This window comes from Panthera tigris, chromosome A1, assembly GCF_018350195.1.
Source record: "Panthera tigris isolate Pti1 chromosome A1, P.tigris_Pti1_mat1.1, whole genome shotgun sequence".
Classification (NCBI taxonomy): domain Eukaryota; kingdom Metazoa; phylum Chordata; class Mammalia; order Carnivora; family Felidae; genus Panthera; species Panthera tigris.
In genome coordinates, this window is record NC_056660.1 from 129548249 (window position 1) to 129572214 (window position 23966).

General features: G+C 44.3%; 1 long non-coding RNA gene across 2 annotated transcripts; it reads left to right on the plus strand.

The window, feature by feature from the left end:
• Positions 1-1788: 1788 nt before the first annotated feature.
• Positions 1789-23620, plus strand: LOC122231369. Of its 2 annotated transcripts, none has more exons than XR_006208576.1 (8): positions 1789-1909; positions 2917-3035; positions 5673-5945; positions 9204-9355; positions 9961-10050; positions 21453-22404; positions 22636-22857; positions 23046-23620. It is a non-coding gene; the product is annotated as an uncharacterized LOC122231369 (long non-coding RNA). The 2 variants fall into 2 exon arrangements; XR_006208581.1 differs by having other exon boundaries at positions 21453-21941.
• Positions 23621-23966: the final 346 nt, after the last annotated feature.

A 23966-nucleotide genomic window follows, 5' to 3' on the forward strand; every position in this document is an offset into this window, starting at 1 on the left:
GAAAGGCCATGCAGTCTGCCCCAGGTCACATGGTCACTGTTGTCCGTGGTGTTAACCAGGCTGCCTGACATCTGACGTGCCCTTCACCATGTCACACACCCCCTTTGCTCTCCATCCACGGTCTCTCTCCCCTGCCTCCCCAGACCCACCAGGCCACCAGCCCTGCCTTCCTTCTTCTGCCACGCAGCCTTCTCAAACTCTGCCCTGAGCTGTCCTTCCCCCGGCCTTCCCACACATCCTCTCCCAGGACGCCCATCCCTACGCACATGTGCAGTCTCTCTCTAAGGTTGTGCGTGATCACGGGTTGTCTGAAACAAAGTCTGGCCCACCAGAGCCCACCCTGGCTGCTTCATGGGTCTGTAAGTTAAAAACTCCCAGCAATGGAGAGGTGCTTCTTTCTCCAGCTGCTGAGCCCACCCTTGCCAGCGTTCACACCACGGTGTGCGGGTGTACACGTGGCCCGCCAGGCCTGGGCTCTGGAGGGCTGCCCGCTCCGGCTGCCCGGCTTGTCTCTGCCCACCGAGACCGTCTGCATTTCACCACTGTCCAGGCCCATGCCCAGAAGGGCACGATGCCAGAACTGTGCTTCCTTCCAACAGGTAAAGGATCCTGTTCAGGTCGCCCTGCATTCCCTTTGCACTTGCCAGGTCTGTGTGATTTATGCAGATGGCCTGATCTGAGTTTGTTGGAAGCAGATGTTCACATATGCAGAAAAACCCCTCGTGAGCAGTGACCTTCCTTGTCAAGCCAGGAAGGTCTGTTCTTTGACGGGAAAAAAATAAGACTGAGCAATTAAAAACGGTCAAGCCAAATTTCTGAAAAGCAATCATCTCGGGACCCAAGTCAGGTAGTCTCTTCTGAGGTCGCTGGGCCTCCTGACCTGCTAAAGGCCGCTAATGTCATCCCCCTGGACCACGCGGGGACAGCCTGCAGGTGAGGTGCAGTGATGATGAGTGGCACATTGGTTGAATCATTTGGACCCTCTACAGACGCAGCAGCAGCCCTCACGTCCAGAGACTAGCCTTGTTCAGTGAGTAATTATGGCCTGGCACTTACTGTGTGCCTCTGTGCCAGAGACAGTCCTAAAGTGCTTTGTATGTATTAAGTTACTTACTTTTCATGAGACTACCCCCTCTGTAGAGAAGACATACAACTAGTTAAGTGATTCGCTCAAGGTCACACTGCAAGTGGCAAAGCAAAGCTCTGAAGCCAGGCTTCCAACTCCAGCATCCACGCAGAGAAGGATAAATCAGGATCCGTACGCTTCCTGTCTTCTCATCGCTGCAGACAGCAAACACCACAGGATAAAATATTATCGAAGCAAGGCGGGAGGAAATCAGGAATGATTGGAACCAGGCACCGACACTCCCTCACAGGTGGTGGGCCTTTGCGTGTTACGTAAGGAAAATGGTGTTGCATACAAGGTATTTTTTTGTGGCTGTACTTGAGACAGAGTATGAAGTGTGCCCTCCTTCTTTCATGACCGGCCCCTTCAAATCTCTGAGATCAAAGACCCCACAGATGATTAGGTGAGGACAGCAGTGGATCAAACCAGGGAGCAGCCTGGAGAAGGTGCCCGAGTTTGTGGGTGGCCCGTGGGTCCCCTCCTGTCACAGCCTCTCCTAGAAAGAGAAGTGAGCTTCCTGAAGGACAGAGGTCAAGTGTGTGGGAGGGGCTCTTTGCCACCCCCCACCAAGAGCAGAGCCTGGGGAATTCTCTCCTGAGGCTCGGGTGATTCTAGAAGCAAGGGGGCTAACTGTCTTCTGTTGGAGGTCGGGTGAGGCCAGGAGCAAACTTGAACCACTGATCAAAGAAGTGACTCTCACCTTCCCCCAGCAGCCATTGCTGCCCAGTGATGGGCAGGGGCAGGATTTTCTGGTGATTTGAGGTGGACCAGAGGAGGGAGGTGGTAAGGTAGAGTTTGATCCAAGGGAGCACTTTCGGCTGGAAATGCAGCCATAGCAAAAGTACCTCAATTTGAATATTTACCCAAGAAGGACTACATTTTCAAACAGTCACTAAAAAAAAATACCATTGTGTTTGAATTTCCCGGATTGGGACAGATTTCATTTTCCCATTGCTTAGTGGGAGCAGGGCTCCCTTTTTAAGGAAAGACCACACAGTTAAATAAAAGAAGTTTCATGTTGGCCGACGGAAGATTTGACAATGTCAGTGGGAGACAAGAGTAGGTGGGGTAGCTTACCTCTTGAAATTTCAGGTAGGTTTCTCTGGGGACCACTTGTTACAGAACATATTCACAAGGGGAGACCATCAGAAATAGTTTTTACACACACACACACACACACACACACACACACACGCAGGGTTGCTAAAAAGAAAGATTAAGCTGTGTATGAGGATTAAAAAGGCTGAAGCTGGTGGCTTGTGTTTTAGAAAGGTTGGTCAGGGACAGCTGGTGATATTTAAGCAAATATCTGAGTGAAAGGAAGCACGGCTAAATACTGTTTGAAATGGGTAATGAAATTGGGGTGAATTTTTTGTGTTATGGACTGAATGCTTGTGTTCTCCCCCAGTCTGGGTGTTGGAGCCCCGCCCCCCACAACATGGGGTATTTGGAGGTGGAGGCTTTGGGACATAATTAGGTTTAGATGAGGTTGAAGGCGGGAGCCCCTCAGGAGGGAAGTCGTGCCTTTATAAGAAGAGACCCAGAGCTCTTTCTTGCTCTCTCTTGTGAGGACACAAGGAGGCAGCTGTCTACAGGCCAGGATGAGGTCTCTCACTGGAACTGAATCTGCCGGCATTTTGATCTGGGACTTCCCAGCCTCCAGACAGTGAGAAATAAATATGTGCTGTTCAAGCCACCCAGTCTGTAGTATTTTGTTACAGCAACCCAAGCTCACTAATATAGTTTGACTTTTGTCTTGTTGAGTTAATGTCTGCTCTTACTCATTTCAGAACTTGTTGGAGATAAGCTCGAGAAATTATCCCTACAGGTCTGGAAGGCCATCTCCCTAGCTCCAGGAAGATAGATCGTAGCCGGGACATGAGTCAGAGAGGTAGTCATACGGGGAAAGGTAAGAAGTATACAATGCCCTCCCTCTGTTACTTGGCGTATAGGTAGGCCACTGACCAACTGCAGCGACCAAGTCACTATAGGCCAAAGCAAATTACGAAGATTATGGAGATTATGAAATTATTCATATCTATGCCAGGGCGACAGCTAGGAGCCAGGACTGTTGGGGAAAATTGGAATTCTGGCTATGCTAGTTTATAGTTCCTGGTTCCACGATAGATGGTCCTAATCCAGCCCTGGCTCTTCTGTCACGAGTTCCCCAGGGGCAAAGTTACCATTGCTTCAGACTTGGGCGGCAGGCTGGCGGTAGGCAAGACCTGTATTTAGGTTTAGGGGAAAGCACAGTCTTTCTTAGGCCTCATTCCTAGATGTCAAGTGATAAAATGATAATTTGGAAAAAAAGGTATTTTGCCTTTGTTACTTGTAGATGTACTTCTCTGAGGGGATTTACAGTTCAGGGTGGAAGAGTTTTGGGGCAGCGTCCTCACATTCCCACAACCCATCCTTTTTCTTCATCTTGATACCATTCAGAGCACTGGAGTGTAGCTGTTAAGAATGACAGCTCAGAGGTGCCTGGGTGGCTCAGTCGTTAAGCGTCCGACTTTGGCTCAGGTCATGATCTCCCAGTCCATGGGTTCGAGCTCCGCATCGGGCTCTATGCTGACAGCTCAGAGTCTGGAGCCTGCTTCGGATTCTGTGTCTCCCTCTCTCTCTGCCTCTCCCCCACTTGCACTCTGTCTCTCTCTGTCTCAAAAATAAACATTAGAAAAAAATTTAAAAAAACAAAAAAGAATGACAGCTCGGCCACCAAAGTGCTCAGGTTGGAAACATGGCTCTGTCACCTTCTAGTTGTATGACATTGGGCAAGTTACTGAACTTCCTGTGCCTTTGTTGCCTAAACATATTTTAGAACACTATCTTCCTCGTAAGGGTGCACAAAGGTTAAATGAGGCCATTCATGGACAGGACTTATGCAACGCCTGACATATATTGAACTCCAGGGGTACCTGGGTGGCTCAGTTGGTTAAGCATCTGACTCTTGATTTCAGCTCAGGTGATGTTTCACAGTTCGTTGAGTTCGAGCCCTGCACTGGACTCTGTACTGACAATGCAGATCCCGCTTGGGATTCTCCCTTTCTCCCCCTCTCTCTGACCCTCCCTTACTTGTGCTCTCTCTCTCTCTCTCTCTCTCTCTCTCTCTCTGAAAATAAGTTTTAAAAATGCTCCACAAATATTGCCTCTTACAATTATTATAATTAACATAACAATGTTAATAACATGTTTTAAGAGCTAAATCTCTAACAGATTATTGTCCTCCTTCAGGGATAGGGAGTCTGAGTGCAAGCGTGGGTTGTTGTGGCCAGAGAAAATGGAAAAGATCTGAGCCAGGTCATGGAATATGGGCCAAGGTAGATGGCTGAACAGGAGGAGCTAAAGGAAGCCAGGCGGGGAAGAGTCCATCCGTGGAGTCAGGAGGTTGCTTGATGTGGTCTGGGCACAGCCGTGAGACCAGTTCCACTGGAGATGGTAGATTGAGCTGGAGGACAGTGGGAAAGAGGGCATCCTATGGTGAGGATTATGGGACAGAAACCACAGAGAGGGCCTCCTACAGCTAACTTTCCCTCCTGGCTGCCTGATGCCTCCCTGTATCCAAAAATAGTTGGATATTTACCAGCAGGTGTGAGCAAAGGGCTGCCTGGGGTTTGGGAGTCCATGCCATCTCTCTCTTTGGTGAGGCACAGCCTTTGAATTAAGGCTCTTACATGCTGGACAGGTACAGAGAATCTGAGAGTCCCTCCCCGTCTGGGGGCCATCCCACCTCCCTGGCTGAGATAAGTTTCTTTGAGCCTCAGCTACTGTTTCTCCATTGGTTGAGACTCTCTTGGTTTTGAGGATTCAACGCAATTCAACCTGGCTTAAGAAAAATGGGAGTTCATTGATTAGTTTAACTTTGTTAAGAGATGTTGGCTTCAGGTATAGTCTGATCCAAGGGCTCAGACAGTGTTGTGAGGATCTGCTTTCTTGCCACTTCTTGACTGTTTTCTGTAGTGTTGGCTTCCAGGGCAGCCCCACGTATGTGTTATCTTACTTACGGCAATTCCAGTAGAAAAAAACCAAGATCCTTTTCCTTGCTGCCCAGCAGAGGTCTTGTCATATCTCATTGGTTCTTACTAGGTCACAGACTCAACCCCGAACCAGCCACTGGGGCCAATGAACGTAGCGTTCTGAGTCTTCAAGCCTCCATTTAGAACTGGGGCTAAAATCATGAGGATGTGGACTGAATGCAGGGGAGGAAACTGCCAGAAGAAGGGCAAAACCAACAAAAAACAAATAAAATAAAAGTAGCTTCTTTGTACTGAGCCAACAAAGTGATTGGTAAACATGAGATTTGTGTGTCTGGAATACAGACCCAAGTGATGTTTAGTCTTAGTTATATGGGAACAGCTTTCTTCTTACTTGCTCTAGCATTCCTCAGACTTTGCCAAGCGGCCCCTGCTCACGCTGCAGTTAACGTATTTTTAAGCCCGACCACTTATGGCCATCAATCTTAAAACACGGTATGCCAGCTTCATTTTTCTAATTGAAATTATGTGACATTTACTCTCCTTTCTTGTTCCTTTGACCTTGCATTCTCCAGTGTCTCCCTCCTATTGTGCTACTGGCTGAACAGAAAGCTGTTCTCCAATGACACAGGCCTGTCATCTCGTCTTATCCCAACTTGACTGATGTTTGAGGATACAGCTTTAAGATATTTCCTCATTTGGCCTACCTGGAGCTGGAAGGCTGAACTGGTAGATAAACTTCCGTGATCTATGAATAAGCTCTGTGATGAAGGGGACCTGTGTCATTTAATTCGTAAATCTTGCAGAGGCGTTTGGGCATTTCTAAGGAGGACTAAAGCTGCCACGATGTAAGTGCTGTGAATTAATTCTGTTACAAATGTTACAAAATGGTATACAAACAGATAAGTAAAGGGCTAGCCAATGGAGAGCTGTCACAGCCAGGCCAGCGTGCCTGGACTTGGGTCCTTTTCCACTGGGGAGCCCTTGACTTTCTTTTTTCAGGTTTTATTTTTAAGTAATCTCTACATCCAACATGCGGCTCAAACTTACAGTGCTGAGATCAAGAGTTGCATGCTCCACCAATTGAGCCAGCCAGGCACCCCGACTATTTCTGAATAGGAGGGAGACACCCCCTCCTCATGACCACTGTGCATTGAACACATTCTAAGTGTCCAGCCCATACATATCTCCTTTACATATGTGATTCTATTTTATGGCTGCAATAATTCTGCAAGAGGAGAATCCCCTTCTCAAATGGCACCTCCTCACCTGAAAGCACACCTTATTCCTGGCAGGAATCCCTAAAAACATAAAGGACATACAGAAAACCAACCATCCAACCTAACTCAGTGCACCGTGGGACATGGGCGGCTGGCGTGGTGTCCTTTCATTAATGGAAGCAGCCTTGAGGGAGGAGTTCATCGCTCCCTGTTTGGCAGGGCAGCTGAGGAAGGCATCATGCAAGGGTTAAAATAACAGGAAATGATGCAAAACACTCTCAAATCCCTTCCTTCCCCCTTACTTGCCTCTTGCTTGTTCAGAGTGGAGATATCTGAACCCCTGCATTTGCATTCCTTCCTCTTGGCTGACAGTCCCTCTCTCTGTCACTGATTTCTGTTTATTTCGTATCCCCTTTACCCAGTCTTCACATGCTCACTCCCTTCCTCTGCAATGGCCCTTTCCGTCATGGAACGGCTGCTTTGACTTGTTCCGCTGTCCCCCAGCCCATTCACTTTGTGCACATCTGCATCACTTTATCTGTTTGTCTTTCAGTGCACATTTAGTGGCCTTTGCGTGACATCCTCCCTTGTTTTTTGTTCTTTCTTTTTTTTTTTTTTTATATCCTCTTGTCTGTTTTGACTGATTTGCTCCCCAGTGAAATCGCACTTTCCGTGCTGCTTATCTAGCATTGTCCAACTTTCATTTCCGTCAAGGACAGCCACTGTGTACCTGAGCTGCATACTTGGATTTTGGTCTTTTATTTCTCCTTTGTGACTTCCTGTGTTCAAACTCCAGCTCCACTAAACACTGACACTGTGGCTCTGGCAGAGTTGCTTTACCTCTCTACCCCCGTGCGTCCTCCTCTGTTAGACAAGGATGTTATCCGTACTTCTTTGTAAGATTCCTATGAAGATTGAAATGAGCTATTTAATATATGGAAGGTGTTTAGAACATTGACTAGCGCCCAAGAGTCATCTGATAAGTGTCAGTTCATGCTTGTGTTGGTGGCCGTCACATTGTTCTCACATTTTGATTCCCTGGAGTTCCTCAAGAACAGCAAGTGCAGAGGTGGCTCCATGGTGGAGGGACAGAGGGCAAGTTGGATGGTGGCCAGGTGGAGGCATAGTGTGTGTGTGCCATGTCAGCTTATTGTTCCCTGATGTACTTTTTGCAGACTGGGGAGGAAAGTTATCTGTCCTTCAAAGACGGTAAGACACCACTCTTGCTCACAGAATAAGCAATAAAATAAAAAATAAAGGAGCTTGGTTAGATACAGCCTTGGTAGAAAATTCTTTTAAAACATAATGAAGCTAAAGCAAGCAATGCCCAGTAGGATTGGCACTCCATCTGCTTTGTTCTCTTCTGACGCTCCATCAAGACTCCTAAATGCAGTCTGGATTTTCAAAACATCTGTAATCAGCCAAGCACAGTTTTGAAGCTGTTTAGCAGTGACATTATAATCTGTATTTCTTGCTACTCAGCTGTGCCTGGCTACCGTGCATTAACCTCCAGAGAGGACACCAGCCACTGCACTCCGTTCAGATGGTGTCCAACTTCGGGGGGACTTGACAATGCGTATGGGCACTTTGTGTGTGTGTGTGTGTGTGTGTGTGTGTGTGCGCGCGCGCGCACGCACGCACACACGTGCGCACTTTATTTTTGTTTCTGGTTATAAAGGTAATAATGATTATTATTGAACCATTGGAAAATAAAAGGAAAAGGGTGTAGAAGCAGCAACAAACATGTATAATCCATTCAACTGGAAGTAACCGTTCTCAGTGTAAAAGATTTTATTGTGTATGTGTACACATTATGTGTATGTGTAAAAGATTTTATTTTTACACACACACACACACACACACACACACACACACACACACCCCTATTGCTCTATATCTGTATGTCCTTTTTTTTTTTCTTTTTTTAAATGAAAACCAAACTGGGATTGGGGCACCTGGGTGGCTCACTCGGTTAAGCTTCCAACTCTTGGTTTCAGCTCAGGTCATGATCTCATGCTTTCATGAGTTCAAGCCTTGCATCGGGCTCTGTGCTGGCAGAGCGGAGCCTGCCTGGGATTCTCGCTCTCTCCCTCTCTCCCTGCCTCTCCCCGCCTCTCCCCCACTTGTACTGTCTCTGTCTCTCTCTAAATAAATAAATAAACAAACTTAAAAAAACTAGGATTATGTTGTATATACATTTGGGATACTGGGATTTTTTGACAGCATCATATCCTATTTTTTCTATCCTTATGTATTTCTTACAAATACAGTATTTGACAGTTGCCCTAATATTTGTTGAATGTTGTCAGTTCAGGCCCTCCAAGAAGCAGATGCCAAGGTAGGACTCACTGTATGGGAGCGTATCAAGAGCAGTCCCTGTGAAGGACAAAGGGAGAAGGAGCAGGAAAGGCTGGGTGTGAACGGAGAGTGGAAGGAAGGTTTGCGTAGGAAGAGCAGCATAGTTCTGAGAAGGTCTTGCCCGGGCTGGTGGGGAGTCGTACCTGGGCAAAGGTTGCCCATTGGGCCATTCTTGTATTGGGCCAGCATGGCCTGGATCTAGCACACCCACCATGTTCACTCAGTGACTGAGGGCAATGGGCAGGAAGCATGGCGTCCACATGAACGCTGATGTGGATCCAAAGGGATGGCAGCTGGAGGCTTCTGGTCAACTATGCTACCCCCACAGGAGATTGTGTTGAAGAAGATCTGAATGGAACAGTTCACTGTCACCGCAGAGGTAGCAAAAATTCTTGAATTAACCCTTTATTGTTAGCTATTTTGACCGTTCTCATTTGTTGCCGTTATACATTATGAAACAATAAACGTTATTCGACATAAATCTTTGTGTTCTTCATGATAACTTCCTTGCAATTAATTAATATGCAGGCTTCTGGATGCACATGGTACATTGCAAATACAAGTTTTTCACCTCAGTAAAAAATGCAGAGACCAACAAAGTCAAAAGCTACAAACTTAATCCTAGAGGCAACAATGAATGAGACTTTCATGGACATTTTAGAAGATGGAAAAATATTAAGGTAAATGTTAACAGATCAATCAAAGGGAAGAACATCGAAACCTAAGTTGCCTGCAAAGGAGGAGGCCGGTAAACTTGGAAGCCCTGCAAACTTTAGGGATTGGAGGTGTCCCGTGTCTTAGAGGAGTGTGGGGGCTGAGAGCAGGAGTGCTTGGAAGCCTGTATAAGAAGTGGGACCTCTGGATGACCGCCACCATCCCAGGTGACCACTATCATCCAGGAGATGGGAGCTTTAATCTCACAGCGGCTGGCGACGTTGGCCTGGGCGGAGGACACGAGCATGATATATAAACACAGAGATTACATGAAGGTCTATATATGGCCCCTGGCCCCTTCCTCCATTCCACTTCTTGGCTTCAGTTTTTCCATCTTACTGGGGTTAGGGTAATAATAGTACTTTACCATCCAGTGTTGTTTTAAGGATAAAATACATAAAACATGTTGAACAGTATCTGGCACCTAGTAAGCGCTGTGTACCTATCTGCTATCGTTGTTGCCTCCACTGAGCTTTCTCTTTTTGTCCCGTTTATCCGTTTTTCTATTCTCAGGTTTTATCATACTTTTTTAAGTCTCATAAACCTCTATAATTTGTCTCTTCTTCTTTAGGATGTTTCACTTGAAGTTAACTTAAACATGTGGATTAATTTGGAGAGCACTGACCTCTTTACAAGATACGGCCCTCCACTTTCAGAATGTGTATGTCTGCTCATTTATTTAAATATTCTGTGTCCTTCAGACATGTTTTTAGTTTTATTATAATTTCTTCATACTTCTCCCTAATTTTGTTCCTAGGCCCTTTGTAGTTGTTGCGAATGCAAGTGGAAATTTGGATGCCAAAATATTTTTAAACTAGTAAATACTGATATTTAAGAAGGCTTTACATAATTGTTTTGTAGTGGGCTAACTTAATATTATTAAATATTTTTAGTATTTCTAATAGCTTTTTGGTAGATCCTCTTGGTGTTTTATTTAACAGTGTATTCATTCACCAAATATATTTCAAGTTGGTACTAGGAAGTGGAAACACAGTGGTTAATGTGACTGACAACGGTTGCTTCCTTTATGAGCTTACAGTCTGATAGGGAAATATACAATGACAGGTAATGATGAGAACAGAACTTGTCACCTAAGGCTTCTGGGAATGCCGTGGCAGTGACTACAGTCTTACAGAAATGGAATCAGTAGTAAAAGTTCTACAGTCCTCCTAAACCACCTGTGTTATAGGTGAATTCTGCCAAATATTTGTGGAACATAATTCTAAGCTTGAACCAATTCTTTAAGAGCACAAAAAGGTAAGTGTTCCTTAATTCACCTTATAAAATTAGTATAATCTTGGGATCCAAACTAAAGAAGTCAGATATGAATGAAAATCCAACAGTTTATGATGTATGTATACCTATATGTGTAGCTAGAGCTTTCATGACCTGATTTCATTTAACGTAAAAATGCAAAGATGGTTGAATACTAGAACAGCTATTAATGTTGTTCATTCATCATAATAGGGCACGCGGGTGGCTCAGTTTGTTGAGTGCCCAACTTAGGCTCAGATCGTGATCTCACGGTTCGTGAGTTCAAGCCCCATGTCGGGCTCTGTGCTGACAGCTCGGAGCCTGGAGCCTGCTTCGGATTCTATGTCTCCCTCTCTCTCTGCCCCTCCCCGACTCACTCTCTGTCTCTCTCTCTCAAAAGTAAATAAATGTTAAAAAAAAATTTTTAAAATGTCATTCGTCATATTAACAAAAATGAAGACAAGGTGAGAGAGGAAATCTAGTACAGTAGAGTCATATCTTAACTTCTACAAATTCAAGTATATGCTTTTCATGCCAACAAAAGCAAATGGTCAAGCAAGACATGCTAGATTTTCTGGAGCTGTGTTCACAGGGGAAAACACATGCAGACAGGAGTAGTAGAAAATGTGTCTGTCTACTCTTGACCATCTAGGTTGGGCCTGGTGATCTGGCAGGATCAGGCTCGAGAGAGGAAAAAAAGCTGTGGGCTTTTAAGTTCCATGATCAGGGAATCACTAGCTCTTCACTGATGTGGTAGGGAGAGGGGCCAGGGGCCAAACCTCTTGGAATGTTTGTGGCCAGCTAACAGCAGGATTAGGCACCTCAGCCCCATCCTGGCAAGATGGTGAACTGAAGTCCAAACCTTGTGCTTGACCAGGATATACTGCCTCAAGCAGTGGGCCTGAGCCAGTTTTCTCGAGGCTCTGCAGAACAGCAGCTCTTTTTCTGGGAGGTCAGCCTTCAGAAGCAGTCGTGAAAAAAATAAACCCTTAACTGTCAATTCTTTAAGTATAGAAGGAAAATAAAATAACAAAAATTGAGAAAGATGTGACTCAGGTAGTCCATATTATATGCCATATATTCTTATATACAATATACCCTTTGTTTTACATACTCATTCTGTACAGGGTTGACTATGTCAAATCTTACATTTTTATTTGTAGGTGATTCAGTGAGATTTGCAAGGATTGGGACATATGCAGGTTTTTCTTTTCTTTTCTTTTCTTTTCTTTTCTTTTCTCTTTTCTCGTTTCTTCTTTTCTCCTCTTTTCTTTTTTTAAAAAATATATTTTAATGTTTATTCATTTTTGAAAGAGAGAGAGAGAGTGGGGCAGGAGCAGAGAGAGAGGGAGACATAGAATCCAAAGCAGGCTCCAGGTTCCAAGCTGTCAGCACAGAGCCCAACGCAGGGCTCAAACCCCATGAGCCGTGAGATCATTACCTGGGCCGAAGTTGGACGTCTAAGCGACTGAGCCACGCAGGCACCCCTGAAGATTTTTCTTTTAAGGGCTGATTTTAGAACCTAATTACCCATATGAGTTAAGCCACTAAAAATTTTTTTTCTCTAAAGGAGTTCCTATACAGACAATACATAAAAGCACTTAAAAAATTACTTGGAACAAACAAGCATACAAAATTATGGCTGGATATCAAAGGCTCTCAAGTCAGAGGCATGCATTCCAGGTCAGACACGATGGTGCTGGATCACAGCAATGTACGGGCACAAGAGGATGGAGATGTGCCCTGTAGAGTAAGAGTGCCAAGTGGTTTCCTAATGAGGAGGAATTAAAACTAATATGAAATGTTATTCTTTGTGGTTAAATGTGTGTAGTAAAGTAAATAGGCAGTGTACTTAATACAGGGACAAAGTCCAGTCATTCTCAACATTTTAATTTCCTTATAAAGGGGTGAGTTGAAGAACCATTTGATGCATTGTTATAGGAATTGGACAGACTTTAAATGATTTTATCAGAGTCAGAATTCTAGGTTCAATTTAGCAATGTTTTATCAAATACCTTCAAATGTTCTAAACTTGAACATGAGTTAGCGACTATCCTAACTAATATCAGATAGATGCACAAGCATTTCTATTTATAGATGTTTGTATAGTTAGGATAGGCTAATAATCTAGTGTCAGATAAGCCACAAAATGTAGAATGGCTCCTTCCTGCTCATGAAACAGTTTGGAGTGGGATTCCAAGCTGGCAGAAGGCTCCCCTCCATGAAGTAATTTGGGGATCCAACATCCTTTCATCTTGTGGCTCCTTTGTTCCCTAGGACCTTGTCATCTTTTACAACTAGTGGGAAGAAGGAGAAAGGGAAAGCATGAAGACACCATTACTGAAAAGCCTTGGCCTACAGATGCCATATCACCTCCACTCATGTTCCATTTGCTATAACTCTGTCACATGACCACAACTAATTGTCACGGAGCTACGAAGTGTAGTCAAGTTGTGTGCCCAGGAAGAGGAGGAGGATGTGGATTTTAGTGACTAGCTAGCAGTCTCTGCTACAGTGCTTATCATTATTTCATTGGTAAAAGTGAAAAAACATAAGTAGTCTAAATGAACAGTACTTGGAGATTGGATAAATAAATTATGGGATATCAGTATAACCTACATGGCATCTGAGGCTTCCCGATCCATTGGGATGGAAGTGAATTTGGCTTGAGCTTTCTGACAGGCAGTGGAGATGTCAATATCCTCTCTGGGATTCATGAATTTCCATGGTTCAATTCTTATGGGTGTTCTCAGTGGTGAGTTCTGGCTCTATCAAAACTCAGGCTGTGTGGCAGCCCAGACACTCTTTTCTTGGAGTGTCCTCAAACCATGCTGGTAAGGCAGCTGGATATATAACAGCCTCCACTCAAGGTTGGGGATGGGTATTCCTGTTATGTTAGCAGCACTGTAGACTCCTGAAAATTTCTTTAACTCACTCCAGACCCCCACATTATTGTTCTACCTCTTTCCCCTTCTGTGACTCTAGCCCTCTGCTTGTAGATCCAAAGACTCACAAAGGATCTGTCTCCTCTGGGTTCAAGCTCTTTTGTAATGCAGAAGGGATTGGGAGGGTTTGATATGACCTTCTAGTTCTCCAACCAGTCTCTGCAAAAGGCATAATTTTCTCCAAAAATTATGTAATCTCCCCTACTTACAAGGCAGAAGCATCCCCTGTCAGTTGTGTTTTTTTGTATATTTATTTTTTATCATGCTACTCCTTTATGATTTCAGATAGCCATTATATATGACACTGTGTTATTAAGTGAATAAAAGCAGGCTATTGAATAATCTGTCAATTTTGTATTAAAAATTTATGAAGATACATCGAAAAAAAGATGAGCAGATATTCACAATAAGGTTAACTGTGGTTGGTTCTATTGTGGCTACCTATTTTCTTCTCTCTCTATTTTACCATATCATTTAAAATATCTATAAAGAACATGTATTACCACTATAATCAGGGAAGGAAAGATTATATTTCAAAAAGATCTGTTGCCTAAATGAGCAAAACCCAGCAAATAGGTACTTTACCAAATTCTCCCTTCATTGAATCTATTATTTCACAGATCATATTGTTTGTACATACAAGTATTTGCAGAATCCCTCCCTGTGGGTTCAGAGGAAGGAAGGATCCCTAAGAACTAGGAATGGTAGGGGAAAATTTGGGACCCTGGCAAAACCAGGCCTGGCCCTTGGATGCTGAGGAGGACCGCATTGTTTAAGCGTGTGTTCTGAGATGGCCCACCCTGGATGGTATTTGATCTTGTCCACCTGCCCTTTCGTCTCATTCCAAATCCCCTGGGGTATGTTCTCAATGCTGGACTCACAGAAGACAGTTGTAAATCTGCTTAATCCACAAGGATCCATCAGGGCTTATGTAACACGTGGGCTGATGATAATGGCTGGAGGATTCTGAGCCATTCTTAGGCAGGATACTTTGAAAATTCTACGTCTGAGACTTTTTTCCCTCCTATAAAATTCTCAGCTCTTGGTTGAAGAGTTGGTGAAGGGAGTGTCAGATGAATAGTCTAGACCATCGCAATCAACTTGGAGCTACACTGTCTGATATTGGGTCCTGACTCTGCCATTTGTCAGCTGAGTGGCCTTGAGGAATTATTAACCTCTCACTGCCTCAGCTTCGTAATCTGTAAAATGAGTATATACTACAGTAAAACCGTGGATTGTGAGTAACTTGTTCTGTGAGTGTTCCATACGACGAGCAAACATTTCTAATAAATTTTAACTTGATAAACAAGCGATGTCTTGCAATATGAGTAGTACGTGGTGCTGAATGTCACATGATCACAACTGCGCCAGTGGTTCTTGAAATTTGCTTTGATATACAAGTGCTTTGGATTACATGCATGTTTCTGGAATGAGTTATGCTCGCAAACCAAGGTTTTACTGTATTTTCTACATCCTAGGGTGAAGATTAAATGAGTCAAAAGCAAATGACTATAGGTGGTGATAACTGCTACCCTAGTGAGGTATGGATCTCCAAAGGCAGATCCTCTGCCTAATTCTCCTTTGGGGAGCATGTGGCCCTTGCTAAATAGAGCATAGAGCTGCACCTATACACTGCATCAAGTTCCCCAAGATGGGATAAGAGTTCCCAGTTTCATGGGATGTCACAGCCCAGTGGTCCTCAGAGCTGTGGTTCAGCCCCTTCATGTTGTGTGTTGAGAATCTGGGCCCCGGGGGAACCTTAATCATCCCTCAGCTCCACCCAGCTGGTCAACTGGCAGGGCCACAGCCCGATGGCCCCCTCCAGACACATTTTTACATTAAGTTGAAATTACTTTCCCCCCTCCATGAATATCTAATGCAGCCAAGCATGCATGGGATTGAGTTAGAGGAAAGAATTCATGAACGAGCATCTTTCTGAATAGTTTCTATTCACGAGCATGCTTTCAAATTACAGCTGATCTAATTGTTACCCTTAGTGAAAGTACTTGATGGCAAATATGAAGTGCAGCTCTGGGAATACGAACTATGTTGTTGGTGAATCTTGTCTTGGGCTAGTCCGTCTTTCTTCTGCCTTTAGTCTTCTTCTCACTCCTCCTCTCCTTCTCTTGGTGTGGAATGCCGCCAAGTAGCACCCCTGTTTTCACTGGTATTAAGTTAAAAATAATCTATTACCCTAACACATCTGCTTTTGTCTTTGAGTATTATCTTTCTGTTCCCGTTCAGATGCACATAGATTTTTGCATAGTCCTATCCCTACTACTCCTAACACTTTGAGGTCTGCTTTTCTCAGCTAATATTATGTACAAATATTTTGTATATCTACAATTTTTCTTATGGATGTATAATACATTGTAATCAAACTCATCACAAAGCTCTGAAATAATTTTTCTGTTACTGACATTTGGGTTGCTTCCATTTTAGGATATTGAACATGGTTCGACAATATGTATGTATTTTTTCTTCTTTGATTTCTTGCCGAAGAATGTAGCCTCAGGATTGGAATTACATGATAAAATGAATGGTTTTTTCTAGTGGCAGTGCCCCCAGCGGTGTTCAGATCTACCGTCTTCCCTGTACCCTTGTCAACATTGAGCACCTGATGGCTTTTACTCACAAACAAGAGCGCTTGTCCCAGGACAGTGTTCACTTGAGTGATGACAAATCATCTCTGAGTGTAATGTGGAATGAACTTGATCGTTTCCCGGGTTGCAGAATTTCCCTGTTTTATTTCACACTCCGTTGGTAAAACCTAGAAGCACCATGACCTGTAGTTTCATAGAATGCCTCCCAGAGTGGGTATCCAGTAACTTACTCATTTAATTTTGTGACCTGTAGCAGTAGTGCTATTCATCCTATACAGAGGCCATAGTACCTACAGTAGGAAAAAGGAAAGTAAATGGGGTGGTTAAGTGAGAAAATGTGGAGGAGATGTTATCAGATTTCCCAGGAGGGCAGCACGTCCCCAGAGGCAGGGTCAGAATCCTGCCCAGTAGTGCACTTGGCATTATAGAGTCTGGCCATGTGTACTCCTGGGCTCTAAACGTGGATCTCCTTCCCTTTCCTCCTCCCAGCATCTCTCCTGTGTCACCTTCCCTTCCATCCCCTGTCCTCCAGGCTGGCCTGTGCTACCTGCACTGACCTACTTGGTGAGGTGTAGGGCACCATCCTCAGCTTTGCCAGGAACCCAAAGAGTACACAGGTGTGAGCCCTGCCTTCCCAGAGTTTGAAGTCTGAGAGAGAAACCATTTAATTTTTTTTTTTTTTGAGAGACAGAGAGAGATAGAGCATAGCTCCAGAGAGAGGAGGAGCAGAGAGAGAGGGAGACACAGAATATGACGCAGTTTCCAGGTTCTGAGTGGTCAGCACAGAGCCCAATGTGGGGCTTGAACTCATGGACCGCGAGATCATGACCTGAGCCGAAGTCGGACGCTTAACCTTAGACTGAGCCACCCAGGCGCCCCGCGAGAAACCATTTTTAAGAGGCAAGACATCATGAATGCCCAAAGAAAGCTTCCAATGAGGTCCTTTGGTCCCTTGGTCCTTTGTTTGAGGCAAGGTGTTTGAGGCAACTTTACAGAATTCATACGAGACTGGATTCTCAGGAGTGGAAAGGATTTGGACAGGGGAATCTGATAATGTCCCCCAGCTTCTCAGGGTCCTCCGTTTCCTCCAGATCCTTAGGGCTCCAGTCACTAATCCACATACTCAGAGAGCTGGACATGCCAAGGGGGATGCCAAAGGGTAAAACATACCTGGCCTATTTCCCTTCCAATTTGAAAGATGGTTTTGATACTTCCTTTTCTAGGAGCATGAGACAAATTTTTTAAAAAGTGAATGTGCTTGAGCTGGGTGAAGCAGGACAAGGGCCACCAGTGTGGAGCCCAGATATGTGAAGGAAGACAGCTGATTGGGGGCCGCCTGGAGGTTGAGACTGGCAGGGCTCTGGACTGATCTATGCCTGCGCCTTACTGGTCTTCGATTGTGTTTTATTCACCACTGCCTGTGCTTGACCAGTTAGGATTTTCAGTCATGATCCCTGGGAGAAGGGACACTAGCATTTCTTATAATTTAAGAAGAATTGAGGTGCAATTTGTGATGTTGGGCTCTAGAGCCAATCATGGAGCCTCATGTCAGAGAAGAGTCTAGGCTGTGGATTCTCAGCATATGAAAATTGGATCATTTGCCTCCTCACTTGCTTGTTATTATCTTCTCTGTTTAGTCCTCCTCCAAGCCAAGCCAAGCCTCCTCAACTAGTTCCCTTTTTTTTCATTGCACAGCTCTGTCAACCTATGTACATTATAAAAAAAATTTTTAGTGTTCATTTATTTTTGAGAGAGAGAGAGAGAGAGAGAGAGAGCGTGCATGAGTGGGGGAGAGGCAGAGAGAGAGAGGGAGACACAGAGTCCGAAGCAGGCTCCAGGCTCTGAGATGCCAGCAGAGAGCCTGATGTGGGGCTCGAACCCATGAACCGTGAGCTCATGACCTGAGCCAAAGTCGGATGCTTGAGCCACCCAAGCACCTCACCTGTGTACGTTATGGTTGACCTTTTCCCCATTTTCATCAGATTTGTCAGGCTGGGAGGGTATTACAGATTTAGAGGGATGTCACCCCAAATGATGTCGTGTCAGAGGAAGAAGCTCAAACCCCTGAGGACTTACACATGTTTCTAAATGTGTGTTTAGTTTCAGTGTTCAGAATACTTGTAACTGTTGTACTGTTATGATACAGTATGAACAAACACATTTATCTGCTGCTCTTTACAATGCTAATTATCGTGATATTGAAGCTGACACTCCATCTCTCTCCACCTACAAGGAGACAAAAGGCATCCCAGGGAGTAGAGCCCACTTAGACTCAAATGAAGTGTCTGCCTCCCTGAGACTCTCCACAGAACGTGGCATCTGGAACTTTGGTTTCCAGGGTTTGATCAAGGTGTTTCCCACTCATAGTCAGAGAGCTCTGGATGTGAGAATAGCATGCCCTTCAGGGGATGGTTGGAGTGGAGTCAGGTTCCTAGTCAGAGGGTCTGTGGTACAACTAGAGTATTTCCTACTCTCAGTCTCTTCATGTGAAAGGGGGCTCCTCCCTGCTCTTCCGTTTGGGGGAATGGTGGGTGGTCTACAGATTGGGTCAGTGTCCAGTGGTCCTGAGTAATGAGTTTTATTCCAAGTAAAATAAAAATAGGCACACTGAATACCTTACACCTACCATGGGACTTGACCTCCTTTCCTCCCACCAAGGCTCCAGAGTTGGGGGTGACATTGGGCATTCATACAATGGTCTTTGAGTTTTTTTTCCTGACACTTGGAAAATGTGGATCTTGTCAAAGAACTCTCTCTTAAAAACAAGGAGTTCCTTTTTGGGACATAACACTATAGTAATTCCGTGTTCCTGGGACACTCTTTTAAGAACTCCATGATATAATCATTGAATTCTGATTCTGGAGCATGGATGCACTCCACTGATGATTTTGGCCTCCCAAGAGTTCTTGTGCATTTTCAAGCAAGCATTACCGTTTGAATAAATCGGGATGGACCTGCATATGTTAAAGATAAATCCTGAAGTCTCAGTGGTGTGACTCAGCACAGTGCTGTTACTCACTCAGGTGAAGTTTAGTCTAGACTGGATGGCCCCCCTTAATCTTACAGCTCTACCATCTGGTCTATGTGTATTTCAAGGTCACTGCTAAAAGGCAAAAGAGGAATTGAGGAGGCATACTGGCTTCTAGTGTTTCAGCCCAGAAGTGATATAGTCCATAGCCGGAACTAATCCCATGGCCCCACTATAACTGCAGGGAGGTGTGGAAATGTAGTATGCACATGGGACATTTAATGAGCGCTGACCAGCTTTCTCTGCCACATCATTCTTATCCTAGAGTGTTTGTAACTTGCAAGGCAAAAGCTGTTCATCTTGCTCTGAAAGCTTCTCAAGTTTTGAGAATAGCAGGAGGTCTCTTTAATGGTGTCCCCATCGTGGTTTTCCTAGAACAGCAAGTGATCTTCATTCTGACTGCAGATCATGTTGACTGACATGCTTGGCACCCACTGGCACAGTCTTGGCTAGTGGGGTCCTCTGGAGGTATTCTTGTTCACTTCTGTTCCCACCCCTCGGGTGTACATTTACTGAGTGTGAAAGACTGTTGAGAAAACATGTTCACGATAAACTCTCTTCCTGGATCTGTGCCTCTTTGCAACGTGACTCTGCAGTTTCTTCCATCCAGAGGTGACATCCATTCCCCTGCCCTTGAAGTTTGGCTGGCCTTGGGACTTGCTTTGGACCACAGGATGCAAACGATGTGACACGTGCCCTCAAGAGGGTTTGTACACTGGGGATCTTAGAACAAGCCCAGGTAGTCTGCTGGATGATGGCCCAGTGACGCCTTTCGCCTCAGGCAACACTCTACTGTTCCCAGAAACAGAGCTGCTTGGCTGACTTATAGCTGAGCCTGGAAGGCACTGAGCAGAACCCAGCCTGAAAGGCTGGTGGTAAGACATGTGAGTTGGAGGATGGTTTGCACTCAAGCAGTGGCAGATACACCAAAGGTCAGCATGGGCCACAACATGTGTCTGCCGGCTGTGTTGTTATGTGATTAAGAATTTAGTCAAGGGGCACCTGGGTGGCTCAGTCAGCTAAGCGTCAGACTCTTGATTTTGGCTCAGGTCATGATCTCACAGTTGGTGAGTTTGAGCTTCACATTGGGCTCTGTGCTGACAACATGGAGCCTGCTTGGGATTCTCTCTCTCTCTCTCTCTCTCTCTCTTTCTCTCTCTCTCTCTGACCCTCCCCTGCTTGCCCTCTCTCTCTCAGAAACAAATAAACTTAAAAAAAGAATTTAGTCCAATATTACTTTAAAAGGCTGAAATATAAGCATGAAAATGAAGCAAACTGTTTCTGTGAAAACTAAATTGAAAACTAAACTTGGTAAAAATAAGTACTTTAAAAAAGGCCAAGTAAGATGTGGTGAGACATTTGTAAAAAATGGAGGGAGAGCCATTAAAATATGATGGTTTCTACCCTCAGAGTGTTTCCTGTATATATATATATTTTTGCGTTTTTAGTCCAACTTAACAAATTGAAATGGACACCACAGATGATTGAACTGTGGAGGCAACACTAAGGCTGGTGAACAAAGATGCTTCATAATAATTCCATGGTTCACAGAAGATCAAGTTTTATGTGCTTGTTTGCTTTTTTACCTAGTAATCCATGGCGAGCATTCTAGATCATTTCCTAGCATTCTACGGAAGTCTGTGCAGGCATTCAGGAGTCCAGTTTTTTCATCATTTTGACCTGTGTGCCCTTAAGATCTGTTGTTATCTAAGTGGTTGCAAACCTGTTACAGGTTCTGGAATTGGAAGAGGCAAGAGAGCATGGAGAAAAGCCTTGATGTCTCTGCAGACACTCTATTGACACAAACTCAGTCACGTGGTCATGCCTAACTGCAAGAGAGACCAGGAAATGTATGGTTTGGGGCCAGAAACACAGTGAACTCCAATCCCTTTCTTATGGAGTGAGAGAAAATAAATTTGGGTAAAGAGCCAGCAATCTCCACCAGAGTGATATGTCTTTTTTATTTTACTTTATTTTATTTTATTTTATTTTATTTTATTTTATTTATTTTATTTTATTTTATTTTATTTTTGCAGAAAGGATAATGGGAAGCTTTAATTAATAGACCTATATCCAGTGGGAAGGACTTAGTGAGGTGTTGTGCATGTCTGTATTTTAAGTTAAAATAACATGTTTATGGTAAGATGTATCTGTTTTCATGATTTATAGCCTTCATTCCTTAAAATTAATGGACCAGTTAGACATGAGGACTTTGCATTCTTTCTTTTTCTAGGTTCTTCAATATCCCTCATTTTCCTTTTATATTCACTTTTGGGACTCAAGAATATGGCAGACTACTTGAGTGCCCACAAATCATTTTGACGTTACATATGTATTTCTGAGGTACTGTCCCAATTTAAAAGAAAATGTAGAGTTAGCTCAGTGCTTCAGATGTGGCCAACTGATTGAGGTAAGTCAGGAAGACAGTAATATCTACATTTACCTACTCCCTATCCGGTGCCAAAAGAAGAAAAGGCTAAGATTAAAGATGATGAGAAGGTGCTTCCCAGGTCCAGTTTTGCTTCCACACAATGCCTGCTACACAAGTCCAGATGACTCCATTTTACTTGGAGACTCAGCACAAAGGAGCTAGAATTCTGGCAAGCCGGTGAGCCACTGGAAGTCCCTGTCAGAGTGGCTCTCAGTAAATGGTCCTAGTTGGTCCTTCTGCATCGGGAAGAGCCATTCTGATGAACTGAGGAAGTGGATGCTGGCCCTGGAGGTGAGCGCTTGCCATTTAAAACTCCTGCAGTCTGACACAGCTGTCCCTGCTCGTCCCCAAGCCCAGCAGACCCAGGCCCCAGATGCACCCTCGTTTGGGTGTCCACAGCAGACCCTTCTTCTCTTTGACTTGGATGCTTCTTAAAGGGTTCTTAGCCTCATCATCTCACCTCCCTGCTCTTCTCTATCAGCTCACAGTGGCCCGCCTGACTCTGGAAAAGGGCTTTGAACTAGAAGAACCTTGTCGAACTTGAGAGGAAGTCGCATTTTTCTTCGTTTGCCTACCAGAGTTTTCTGAAAACTTGGCTTAAAAGTGCTAACGTTGAAGAGTCCAGATAGATGCGTAGCAACAGGATATTACAGACACTTTCAATTCGACAATGTGTGAGAGAGCTGGACTTTGGCGTGTCAGCTTCCTGATAGTGTCCCGTATCTGCTCAGAACCAGTCACACGGTGCTGATCTGTGAGATACTGTTTATTAAATGCAGGATTTTTGCTTTCTCACTTGTTAGATAAGGAGAAACAACAGGGCATGCTTGCAGGAAGCCAGAAATTCCAAGTTGCTATGTTATGTCCCCTTCCCAGGGTGGGTTTGGATCATGGAGGGACCGGTAGCTCCTCTTCCTGAATATCTACTGTGTGCCAGATGGTGAACTAAAGGTTCTGCTCATATCATTTCCTTCATTCTCTGCAGCAATCCTGTACTCGTCATCATTAGTCTACAGACCAGAGATGTACATTTCCAGAGCTGTTGAATGACTTTCCTGAAATCATCCAGCTTTCAAGCTACGGAACTGATATTCAAGTCCAGTTTTCCTGTCTTAGTCACAGCACAGTGTGAACGACCCACACAGTAGTGTTTATTCTAGAAAACCGAAAAAGGTGCACTACAGGATTCGGCATTCCCAGAAAAGAGGTTGGTCTGTATGGCTCATTTTGTGGAGGATGCTTGGTAGGGCATGGAAAAAAAAAAAAAAGGCAAATTATACTCGCTGATAATCTGAAAGAAGATAGTTACTTTCCATTACTACCCATTTCCTAAGAATAAGTAATATTTTGTAGTTCAAGATCTGAGCATGCTCTTGTTTTCTCTGATTTTTGCAGTGTGCTCCTTGGCATCCATCTCTGCTCTGGGAAGATACTTTTCCAAAGAAGTTTCTGCCGTGGCATTTGCTTCCTCCGTGTAGATGGTACCAGGCACCCATTTTGTCAGCTCATTCACTATCTTCAAACCCACTCGGAATGTGTCATTTCTGAATTTCCGTGTAACCTTGGGGTTTAGGAATGTCACTTGTTTTTTCCTGTTCTTTCTGGAAGCCTCTGTTCCAAATCAGAGAGGAAAATGCCATTCAGGTGTTCACAAGATTCATGAAAAGCGCCATCTAGCTTTGGAAAAGGATTGCAAATGAAGGTTAAAGGTTCCCTTAGGACCCAGACCCCATAGCCACAAGTGAGTGATGACTGGGAGTTACAGACGTGAAAGTGAGGAGGACAAGGACTGAGGTGGGCAGAAGAAAGAAAGACATGTGCCCCCCAAATGAAGAGTGGGAGCGCCTCTGCTGTATTCTTGTAGTATTCTGCATTTCCCCTTCTGAGGCATTAAAGTTGCTGGTTCTCTTGTCTTCCCCTGTGGATTGTGACCCCTTGTGAGGTAAATGGTACCTGCCATTTATGAAGTACTCAACAAATAATGAATGAATGAATGAATGAGAGTTCTGATCTCCAATTCAAGCTAAATAAGTAAATAAATAAATATCTCAAAACTAAACTTTATCTTCCCTTCGAGAGTGGAACAAATCTGGGAGTAAGGTCATTGGAGTTGATATTTAAATGCCTAGAACTGTACCTTCGTGTTATGTTCTAATAAGGTTTTAATTCCTGGCTCTCCCTGTGTTTCTAACTTAATTGGCCTGGGGTGGGCCTACAGGAACCAGTATTATTTTTAAAAGTCCTCAGGTGCTTCTCTTGAGCAGTCAGGGTAGAAAACCACCATTCCACGTACTTGGAGGAGTAGTACCCTACAGC